Source organism: Panulirus ornatus, chromosome 37 (genome assembly GCF_036320965.1).
Source record: "Panulirus ornatus isolate Po-2019 chromosome 37, ASM3632096v1, whole genome shotgun sequence".
NCBI classification, from domain to species: Eukaryota; Metazoa; Arthropoda; class Malacostraca; order Decapoda; family Palinuridae; genus Panulirus; species Panulirus ornatus.
In genome coordinates, this window is record NC_092260.1 from 30240570 (window position 1) to 30252198 (window position 11629).

Below are 11629 nucleotides of genomic sequence, written 5' to 3' on the forward strand. Positions count from 1 at the left end.
AGAGTGTGTGGGTGTGGTGAGGGTGGTGCAGCCGACGTACCAAGGTCCAGCTGCTGCAACACATCACTGCCTGCAATGATTCCAGGTCGTGGTGGGCTGGGCTGAGGGGTGGCAGGGGCCGGGGTGGGTGGCGGAGGTTCGGCTGGGGTGGGTGGCAGGGGTTGGGCTGGACGTGGCTCTGATGGCGGGTGTTGGGAAACAGGGCTGGGCAGGTTGCTGCTACCCAGACCTTGGCCTCGTATGTAGTAAACTAACATGTCGACACTTGGCCCGCCCTCCCTGGATCCGCACTGGTTACTCCCTACGTGAACATACAACATATGGTCGGGGGTGTGAAGCTGTACGTTGCAGAACTCTGCCTACCTACGGCCACAGAACCTTGGAATCACAATGAACAAGGTTTTTCTTGTCTAGTTCAGTGAGTCAGATTCTCAACGAACACTAGACCCAGCTTCAACTTACATATGTTAAGCAACATCTGTTCACAATGGCTAAAATCTAAGAAATTTTCGGTAAATATGATCATCTATGTCAATCCATTTTGAGACTGAAGTGATTCACTTTCTCTGATTTCCAGGGTTTTTGATACGTGTCTTTCTGGCCTGTTCAGATCAGTGTCGCGCCTCCTCGGGGCATCTTCGACAGTAGCATCAGAAGCAGCAGCTGGAGCGACCACAACAGGAAAGAAATGTCTCAAAACATTTGTGTTGTTATCTTCAGCTTGACTCAGAATCGCCATAATGACGTCCCTTCATGATGTGTGGCCGTCAGGTATGAGTGGAGGTTGGTCAGCTCAAAACCTTCCTAAGATGTAACGCTGGTGTCTGGGACTCATAAAGTTTTTGAACTGCTCAGACTACCATCAGTGCCAATTACTCCGTCTGAGGGGGTTCACTGCACGGTAGGCTGGGCGAGGTGTCTGCTGCTGCTGGGCTTGGATCTCCTCACTACCATACTCGTCATACATGAGCATCAGTGTTTGTTAACCTAATTCTGTGCTGCTTTGACTTCCTGTCACATGATAGCATTACATCACGCTGAATTATAATTTTGAGTCATATCCTGCGGGTATATCATGGTCCGCTGGTATATCAAGCTAGTTTACTACTTTATCTTTTTTGTTGATACTGATATGCCAGTGTACTGTATAAGCGTCCTAGCACAGTGTGCTAGTTACATGTTAATCTCATATTCTGCTTCCTCAAGTTGGTATACTGAGGTATTGTGCTGCAGTCCTGGTATATCATGCTGGTATGTCATGCTGGTCTGCTGGTTCACTATTCCGGTAGTGCTACAATGTCATGCCTTTTTACTAACATACATTTGGGGTTCATAAGAATATCGTGTTATATACAGCGGCATGCCATCCTGGCGTATATCAGATCACACAAGATTTCTATTTCATACGATTCTGGTATGCTAGTATGATAATCATACACTGGTATGCCAAGGAAGGTTAGCATACACTTATTCTGGTAAACCATGCAGGCATATAGGTGTTTCATGCCGTTACAGGACCCTGTACTGTTATATCGTGTGCCAGTTTTACATATGGCTGAGTATCATTATATGGCCTGCAGATATGAGGGAATACACAGCTATTATTTGAATCATACTCTGAAGCATGATGCTAGTACGTGAAGGTACCACGACTGGCGTCAAGGTGTGAAATTGACAGCTGTGTCAGTGTGTGTGTGTGTGTGTGTGTGTGTGTGTGTGTGTGTGTGTGTGTGTATGTGTGTGTGTGTCTTATATATGGTTCAATGGCTCTAACCGTCAAACGGACACTAAGCTAGAACCATCAACATACAAGTCAAACATCCAAAGAATAAATCATTTCAGTGTCCTTACGTCTAATGATGCGAGAAATGTTACTGTTTCATCATGATGGAGGGGGAAGTGTGGCACTACACCTGCATCAACAGGAAATGGTTGGAGGGGAGCTGGAGGCTGGGGGAGACGTGAGAGGAAGTGATGGACCTGATGTGGTAGGGAGGAGATGGGTGACAATGACGCTAAGAAGACCACCTGCAGCTGGGGCGTGAGGTGGCTTGAGGTACCCAGGACAAAAAACTTCATTTGGCAAAATTCTGTCGTTCTAAGACGAGGTCATGTGACCTCGGTTCCTGCTGGGTCATTGTCAGTCACACGGTGAGACGCTCTTATAAAAGTATGATTGACAAATGCAAGACTCCCTCACACCAGTTTTCATTGAGTCTATTTTTTTTTACCAGGGGTCGTGGGGCACTATACTGGTCCCTCCGACAAGTTCTTCAGCTGGAAGTGGAGAAAACGCGAGGACAGGCGGTGAGGAATGTCTGGGTTCCTTGGAAGTCAGGAGGTGGGTGAGTGGGGGAGTTTTGCAAGACGCGATCCTTTCGGAGTTCCGAGTCCGATTTGCTTATCGAGATCCACCGAAACATTCCGCTAAGGTTACGAGAAATTATTCAGATTTTCAATGGGTTTTTCACAACATTAAATCTGTCATACATGAATATCGCATTATTCATTAAAAGGAATGAATGGCGCCTCACAGATGTATCCAACTTGTGATTCTTCACGACTCTTGCATCATCTGTAAGACGCTTTCAGAAATTATTCTTGTGGTTTTCACGATACTCGTAACATATATAACACACAACAAACCAGGTCACCACGCAGCCCCTGACCCAAGCATGACCCCTGAATGCCCCGAGCTCAGACGCCTGAAGGAATAGGTCAGCGGGATCAGCAGCAGGGCACATATGTTGCAACATATGTGAGGTAAATATCACCGCCGCCGGTATGATCATCACCAGAACTTCACGTCTTATGAATACTTGTTCAGTAAACATTATCATAACTGAAGTAACTTCAGATGACAAACCGCGGTAAAGCCATCATGTCACTTATGCCACAAATACCACACTAAGTCAAATCCTACAAAATTTGAATGAATAAAATATGAGTTGGCCACTTCAGAACTATCACTGATCACTTATAAGGAAGATGTCAGGTAAGGTGATGAATATCAGCTGACCGTTGATGAGGTAAATACTATATTTCTTAACTAACACAGAAAAGTATCAGATGACCTGTATGACCATTGCAGTGTTACCAGTTTTCCATGTCAAGTTTCAGGCGTCATCAGTAATGTTACCAACTCACTCCACTCACCTCGTTAATCGTTGTGATATACTGACACAGAAGAAATTTGTTATGTGTATATTAGCTATTATAATAACAGCTTTTCGTTATCTCTAGATAAATGTTCGTGTGTGTGTGTGTGTGTGTGTGTGTGTGTGTGTGTGTGTGTGACTTTTTTGTATTTGTCTGACAGTGTATGTGAGTTTATGTGTGGATGAATGTATGTGTTTATAGTTTAGCGTGAATGTGTGTAGTTCCTTCGGTGTATGAGTGTACGGTCACCAATCTTGTTTATGTGTGCATGAGTAACCAACACACATGTATATGTATATTTGTATGCCTGTGTACATCTGTATCAACAGCGACTGACCAAGGTGAAGGTGGTGGTGTGGGGCGCTCTGTGCTCGTGTTACTCTGGACTCAATCTTCCAGACCTCCCACACTCCCTGCCCGTCCTGCTGTACTACCACAAGTTGTAGGGACCAGACGACCTTACCTAACATCATATCACTCTAACACATCCTACAGTTTGATGATGTTACTGGTCGTATGTGATGTAGTAGTCAATAACACGTAGATATTGCAATCTAGGTAGCGTCACATGACCATAACCCTGCTTGTACCTTCACAGTACCCGGCAAGTCCATACCTCCCCTCTCCTCCCCAGTCATTTCATCCCCCCGTTATATGGTTACTGTGTGACCTGTAGCAACTCAGGGATGAACCTGTGCAATACCAGTTTATATCACTTCACCTCAGTTAAGCTTCGTAAATCTTCATCTCATATTTTTCATTGCAGCAATGATCTGCCCATTTTTTGAGAAATCAGGATTTTCCACTGTCTCAAAAACTCTTAGATACTTTTTTCTTCCGTCCTCCTCACTGCTTATCTTCAGCAGTTTCTCATGATCCATCCAGGGTTTGTTCTCGGTTAGGACTTCTGTCCCGAACTCGATCCCTTGACATAAAGAAAACAATATTAGTTCCAAAGGTGTGGGTTCATGATTACAGCCTCCACTTGTTGTCTTCGTCGCAATCCATGTCTAACAAAATAGTAGAAAAGGAAAAATTCATTGAATTAGTAACGATCCAGACCCTCCTTAGATATCCATCTCATTACCCAGAACCCAATATGAGCGTCCACCTCAATCCTCTCTTACTCTATACTGGTGGAAGAAACGAGACGCACCGCTTAAGATGATGTACTGCCAGTAACGTAGGACTGGTCACCTTCTATTGAGAAACACATATAGCGTGTGCGATGAGGAACGTATGAGGGATAACACTAAACACGCTGCAACCATAACGGACGTCAGGGAAAGGTACACCATTAATTTCTCTCGTATTTTCTTGCATCTTATCTGCTTGTCTGTCCTTCACTGAACGCGATCAAAATTTCTCTTTGGCCCTGACTGATGGTTCCTAGAAATTTTAATCCAAGCACCCTGATTTGACTCTCTAGAAGAGGTGATGCTAGCTAGCCGTACCTCGCTTAGTAACAGAACTTTACGAGGTAATACGTCAGCAAGACACCGCAGGACGGTGCAGCAAAAGGTTTGTTAACCAAGGCATTCAAGCTGTCCACCTTGCCACGCCGTAGTACCCTTCTATGGTCAGGGAACAAGACCCATCTAGAAGGCACAATACCTTACAAGAGTCTTACTCAGCAGCCACGCCCGGACTCTACCCTCGCCTGGCACCCGTATCATTGCACATTCCCTTGACCTTTACAATAACTATATATGAAGGTTATTGTGTGCTGTACGATCAGATGTTCAGTACGTCAGGTATTGTATTTCTCCACATCTGTTCTGTCAAGTATAGGAAGAAGAGAACATCTTGTTAATCTTATAAAACACTTGTCTCAAAATGGTTTCCCAACGAGACTGTTTTTATCTGACACGCACAACAGAACCTGACGGAGAAGGTCTCGTGCAAAGTGCTGGAGAGAAAGGCGTGCGAGAAGGGCGGTCCTCATCGTCGCGGTTGTTACCCTTCCAAAGTGACAATTCCCCGCGGATGAACCATCTCAGACAACTCCCTGGCCACGGCCATGCAAGCGTCACCTCTCTCAGATCCCTCACTATCTCTACTCCTCCCCATCAGCGCCTGGCCTCGGGCACTGCTTCTGGAGGTCGCCTCGCCGAGGTCTGCTGCCTCTGACGTAACAGTAGCAGGATCACCTGGCCTAAGAGGGAATATGGGGCAGCTTTTTCACCGAGATGATGTAACGACTTTCGCTTCTCTGACTCAACCCTCGATAACTGGTTCGTCTTGATGACGTGTATGGTGAACTGTCTAACTGTATAGTAATGTTATTAACCAGTAACTGAATCATCTCTCTCTCTCTCTCTCTCTCTCTCTCTCTCTCTCTCTCTCTCTCTCTCTCTCTCTCTCTCTCTCTCTCTCTCTCTCTTCTCTTTCGTACATATACCACCACAACTGGTAAAGCGCATTGGTACGACCTTGTGAAAATAGGACATTGGCGGTCAGTGACGTCACTTCCACCCATTGAATGCTGTTAGACACGTCAGCGTCTGACTCTAGGTGTATCGGTAACACTGGCTACCTGGCCGCTGTATTTGTTGCTAACTGACCTCTGCCTGACCACCTGGTAACGCTGAGGTGAGGGGCAAGAAGAGTGGTACCTACCACAACCAACCACCTGTCACCCCCGCCATCACCCTCACCTTACCTCAGTGGTCTACACACGAAGAACTGGAAAATATCATGAAAATCATCTGCCGAGTGTTGTGCGCAACGCTTACACACACACACACACACACACACACACACACACACACACACACACACACACAGTTCTGCGATATCTCAACCGTGTATTATCCGCCAAATGTCTGCCAACATCCAATAAACCGCTATATATTCATCTATTCATTTTGATAACCACATCAAGGACAACACCTGACACCACCACCCAGCATGCACACAAAATGCCACAAGTAATATGAACCAAATACCACCAGCAACACATCCCAGACACCACCATCAACACACCTTAACCAACATCATTAACACATTCATTCGTCCTAAATGAAACCAATAACGAACACACTCGCCTCTCATCGAGTCACTACCTATGTCAGTACCATCAGCACTAGACTCTCTGGCCAGACAGCTCTACATCTAAATCTTCGATATGATGTCATCAGTCTCTCTCAACTCTGTGTGACGCGATCAGCCTCTCTCAACTCCCTATCAGTCACTAATCAAGCCTTCAAAAAGCAATGGACCCTTGAGTACGACGACAAGTTCCATAGATATGCGCTCAGGGCCTCTGAACTAACAGTGAAGTATCAGGTTAAAGGCTACGCCATCCTACCTCAGGGTCGTGCCGTCATTCACAAGAATGTGTGCCGTCGGGCACTTCCCTCACCTCTGAATGTTCATTCCGTAAGAGAGGCAAAGAACTAGTCTTTTTAAAGCTCATAAGCAAGTAGAACTATATTTGTTAGAAAAGTTTTCATTTCGAATAATCTAGATTCATTAGTAGGTATGTGGAGTTCGGTAGTGATTCACACCTGCAGTGACGCACACCTGCACACTCCTGATGACACATGTGACAGCCGGTGAACTAGGCCACCAGCTGAGTAACAAGGCTTGCCTACAGTCGCAAGTCTCGTTCCAAAGTCCATGAGTAATCATTACGACCCTTGAGGGTGAGGATCCATACCCTGATTCAGGAGTAACAATCCTCACCTAGTCAGGAGTGTTCAACTTTGAATCATAAGTTTTCATGTTCTAAGATGAAGGCTAAAAGAAAAAAAGTTCTAAAAGGAAGTAGCTGTAGCCTCAGCTGCACTTACTGCTTCTTGGGCAAGGTATTACAGGCACCTCACAAACTTGGATGCACAGAAAAGATTCAGATGCAAGTGATATGTTTACACCAAGTTAAAGTACTGGGGATCATGTGCTTGGAAAGCCCGTCGATAATACAACGTCCTCAAGCACCTTGACACATTAGCCACAGACCCAAAGGACCCAAGAGTTAGACCTGATGAAAAACTGAACCTTGTTTTGGGTCAGCCTATCTAGGTTTCGATCTTATAAAGAACTATCTCTATCTATCTATCTGTTTACCTATCTATCGTTATCTATCCATTGCACAGAGTGGATCATGCTTACTTCATTGCGCACCTTTTGTAAGAGTTGATCTTCCAGACCTGGGTCTAGAACCTAAACTCAGCAAACTAGAAAAGAGCAAGGACGCTTAAATCTCTGGGGTGGACTTCCTACCTTGGCACCAGAAAGAACTAACTCCATAAGACTGGATATAGTGCAGGACATACTCAACTTACTGAAAGTATTCGTCAACTGGGGTGAATAACGGACCTTCCACTTCAGACGTTAGCCACACCAACCAATTATGGCCGAAGTTGATGACATTTACATATGTAAATATTTTCACACAGTTTTACCCAGTGCACTATAGAGTCTGTTTACACTGAAGTAGATGTTCACACACTGATTCAAATACACTGTGTGACCAGCAGGTAGGAGTGCGTGTGGCGGAGCTGCTGACAGCGAGGGCGGACTGTACACTCTGAAGTAGTGAGCGCTAGAACCAGCCACCACATGTGGTTCACTGACTCTCACTACGCGCCACGCAGGACCTACAGCCAATTCGGTAAAAGTATTGAGTCACAGTTACGAGTGAGTAGCCACACCTGAGTCCTGGTGTGCTCGAGGGTGCAGGGACGGAAACAGCCTGAGTGGGATTAACGTAGTGCTGAACCTGTTCTAAGGCATAGATACAATGATGGATGAATTTAGAATATATTACTCTGTAAATGTCATAGTCGTGTAGCTTTATTGTCTATTATATCTCTGGAATCTTAGTACAACATTTCTGTAGTAAAAGCGTAGTGGTAACAGACGAAAGTCAAACAACAGCAGACAAACAAACAACAATATGCATATGATAATGGAGTTCATATCTGCACATTGGAACCATAACCTCGTTACGAGACATTGGTTCTCCTGCTGCCAGTTTGCTCCGTACAGCTGCGTACAACAAACCCTCCGTACCTTTCCGAGTTCCCTCATAATACCAATACGTCAGCTCTCCTGCAGAGTCATGATATAACTCCGTCCAAACTCGATAGAATCTAAGGTGAACATTGTAGGTCAGGTCTAGAATTGTTATCGTCGTCCTGAGTGGCACAACAGAGTGGGTTATCATCGTCATGTATGGCTCAATAGAGAATCTAAGAGTAAAAGAGAATCATGGATTACCACAACACCCGAGTGTCTCCATGCAACGACCGACCAGCAGTTCACGAAACGCACAAACTTTCATGTCGAGTCCTAAGCATCAATTGTTGTGCTTTATACGTATGACTTATGGTAAGGATTCTTGCCAGATGATCTTTGGCTCTTGATTGCCATTAAACCCAACATCAATATACTTCTGACCGTTAGATTTACTGAAGAGGATAATGGCAGGAGGCAGGTGGTAGTTATGGTGACGCAAGGCAGGAATGATGGCAGGAGGCAGCGATAACGGTGATGATGACAGTGACGCTGAGTGGGTACGACGCCAGGAGGAAGTGACAGTGACAGTGTTGCATAATGGCAGGAGGCAGTGACGATGGCAGTGATGGTTGTAGGCTGTGATTGTGGTAGCCCTACAACCATGTACAGAGTAACGACAGTGGTGACTGGGAAGGAAGGAGGTGAAGTCACTCAACATTTCCCATCAGAGACTAAGGCTCTCGCTGGTCCCACTCCATTGTAGCCAGTCGCTTAAGCAAATTTGTCATTAAGTTCGACCCAAGGACCCTGTGTCACTCAGAACTCTTGACCTCCATGTGGGCTGAGTCATGGCCTCAGATGACGTCCATATCCTACTCACATAAGGTTTGGCTCGCTTCTCTTGGCCAACATCAGATTCTAAAGGCATTCAGTATACAGAGTTTTCAAGGTCATATTTTTAGATACAAAAACTTTCTCAGATCCTCAAAATACTCATAAAATTTGATTTGTGTCAGGTAATTAATCGGTTTTTAGTGAAAATGAGAGAAAACCGCACGATGTTCTTCACAGGAAAGTAGACCTACCCAAACTCTCCCTCGAAGTGTCGTCTTGGAAACGCATTCATATCAAAGTGTCTTCACCTTACCGTCTCCACTGTGGAAGCTTGTAGTTACTAGATCTACTGAATCATAAAAACAACAGATCTATGAAGACTGAAAAATATAGATTGCAGCCTGGAAAAGCTAGCAAGATTTTAATATTCCATTAATTGAAGTTCCCATTGAGATAAAAAAAATATTCACTAAGAGGAAACACTGAAAAAAAGGTAATTTCCTAAGTGACCATCACAAAAACGATATTCGTCAAGAGCGACAACTACAAGAAAATGTTCTCAAAGAAAATGACCATCATGAAAAGATATGAGCAAATATGGCGACTTATAAGGTGCTCACCAAGAGAAACGTTGGGTTTTCCTTTATCATGAGGAACTGAGCATCAAAAAAACTATCCAGTAGCATCAGATTATGTTAGTATAAACTATAGTGTGAGTCTTTAGGAGGCCATTGGCAAATAGTCCCATTGATAACATTGACGCTAAAACAACAATGACTTACCTCGTGAGCTTATCCCAGGACCGCGTCAGACTTACAAACCTGTTGGTTGGGTCTTCCTTGTCCAAGTGTTGCTAAAGTTCAGGTGCCTCGTCAGCCTTCCACTCTTTCCATTCGTGTGGGAAGTGTGTTTTCGAGGCTCGCCTCTCAGGCCATCATAGAAATTACATTCTACAGTGTTTCCAGCAGCTTGACGGCCTGTATCACAACCAATAAGCGTCTAGTAAGCTCTCATACATTTATATAGCTACACGAAATAGAACTGATGATGATCATAGGCTTGGTATCAAGTACCTTTGGAAGGCACTGAGCCCCGATCGTATGGGTTAGGCTCCTTCATGGTTGTGACGCAATACTCTGAACCGTTGCGTCACTCATATCAAGAATTATGTACATAAACACAAACAGCTTAGGGTTGTATAGCTGTGAGCGTTGTCCTGTGGGGTTGTGTTAATCAGCTTTGACGTCACATACAGAACGGCAACATCAACACCTGAGGCCATCACATCGTCAGCACGACGAGCATGAGTCAACATATCAACCTTGTGTTGGTCCCACAGAAAGTTGCTGAGTCAGGATAGGAACAGTAGAGATTACAGCGACCTCGTCTCCTGTGAGGACACATTCATTGCCACGGGTGACCTGGCACGGTCTACGCCGAACACTTGCCGCTTGCTCTGGGAATTCAGGTGGCATTTGCAAGTGTGCTGTTGTCGTCACAGGTGTGTTCAAGGACGAGCCATACACCTCGAAGCACCTGTGACCCAGCAAGATGATAACCCTCCATAGTGTGACCCTAGACTCTGGGAAAGCGTCAGTGTTCATGTACTTCTCGACACTGAATCTTTTCTTCGTGAAGCTTCGATATCAGTTTTCCACATATAAAGCTGATTGGAATTAAGCTTACTTCCGTTTCGCAAGCTCAGCTTGTGTTTTAACTTGTGATTCGCTTCTTTACAAGAAATTCCTCCCCTGAAACTCCCGTTGTAGAGAATCAAGGAGGTGACGACAGACTGACGAAGGTGTCTCTGTATAGCTTCATCAGGTGGGTGAAGAAGGAACTTTACAAGCGTTCCGTCAGTTTTGTCTTCAGTGATTTGTTATGAGTTTGTTATAAGTTACTAAAATGTTATCAGTCTATGTGCGACGATGCTGTTATCAGTACAGTGAAGTTTACCTTATAAAACCAAATGCAGCCACAGAATCCTGCCGCGCCGAAAACTAAACTACAAATAGACAAATCATGACCTTTCGCTTTTTTATGTTAGCTGAGACGTCACGGGTAAATGAATGCCCTAATCAAGGCCATGTTATCAACGCTATATATATATATATATATATATATATATATATATATATATATATATATATATATACCCAACCATAAAGCAAATTCTCATTTTTTCGACAAATCCAGCGAGGAGGATGAACCAGGATTCGAACCTATGCGCTCGACCCTTTAGGGCCTGTGAAAACTTCACGGTCAGGAACGCTAACACCACGTGGGTCCATATATGAAGATGGTCATAAGTCAGGAGAATGGTATCTAGAAATTCCATATGGTGGTCAGAAACGGCTGGTGATACAGCGGTGAGTTCGGAGGTCAGATATTAAAGAAATCGATATCTACAACAACCAAGTTTTAGACTTTGAACTTGAGTCATTTCGAACATTACTTCATATTGGCGAGAGCTGATCTTGGTCCCTCCCGACACGACACATCTTTTATAATGTGAAGGTTTGTTTGTGATCATGAACACTGGCGTGTTGACCTGAACATCATCAAATGTATTTATCGACTCTGGAAGCATATAAATGAGACACAATCAAAATGAAACTGGTTATCGACTTAGGTTTCTTCATGTATGTGACTCGCCACATCAGTTTTGTCTAGA

At 44.5% G+C, this 11629-nt stretch overlaps 1 protein-coding gene across 4 annotated transcripts in view; it reads right to left on the minus strand.

The window, feature by feature from the left end:
- LOC139760678 (uncharacterized) overlaps positions 1–7688 on the minus strand; it is a 223462-nt gene extending 215774 nt beyond the window's left edge. For all 4 annotated transcript variants that reach the window (XM_071684207.1, XM_071684205.1, XM_071684204.1 and 1 more), the window contains exon 1: positions 7446–7688. The gene's annotated coding sequence lies outside the window, so the exon portion shown is untranslated. The remainder of the gene's footprint in view (positions 1–7445) is intronic.
- Positions 7689–11629: the final 3941 nt, after the last annotated feature.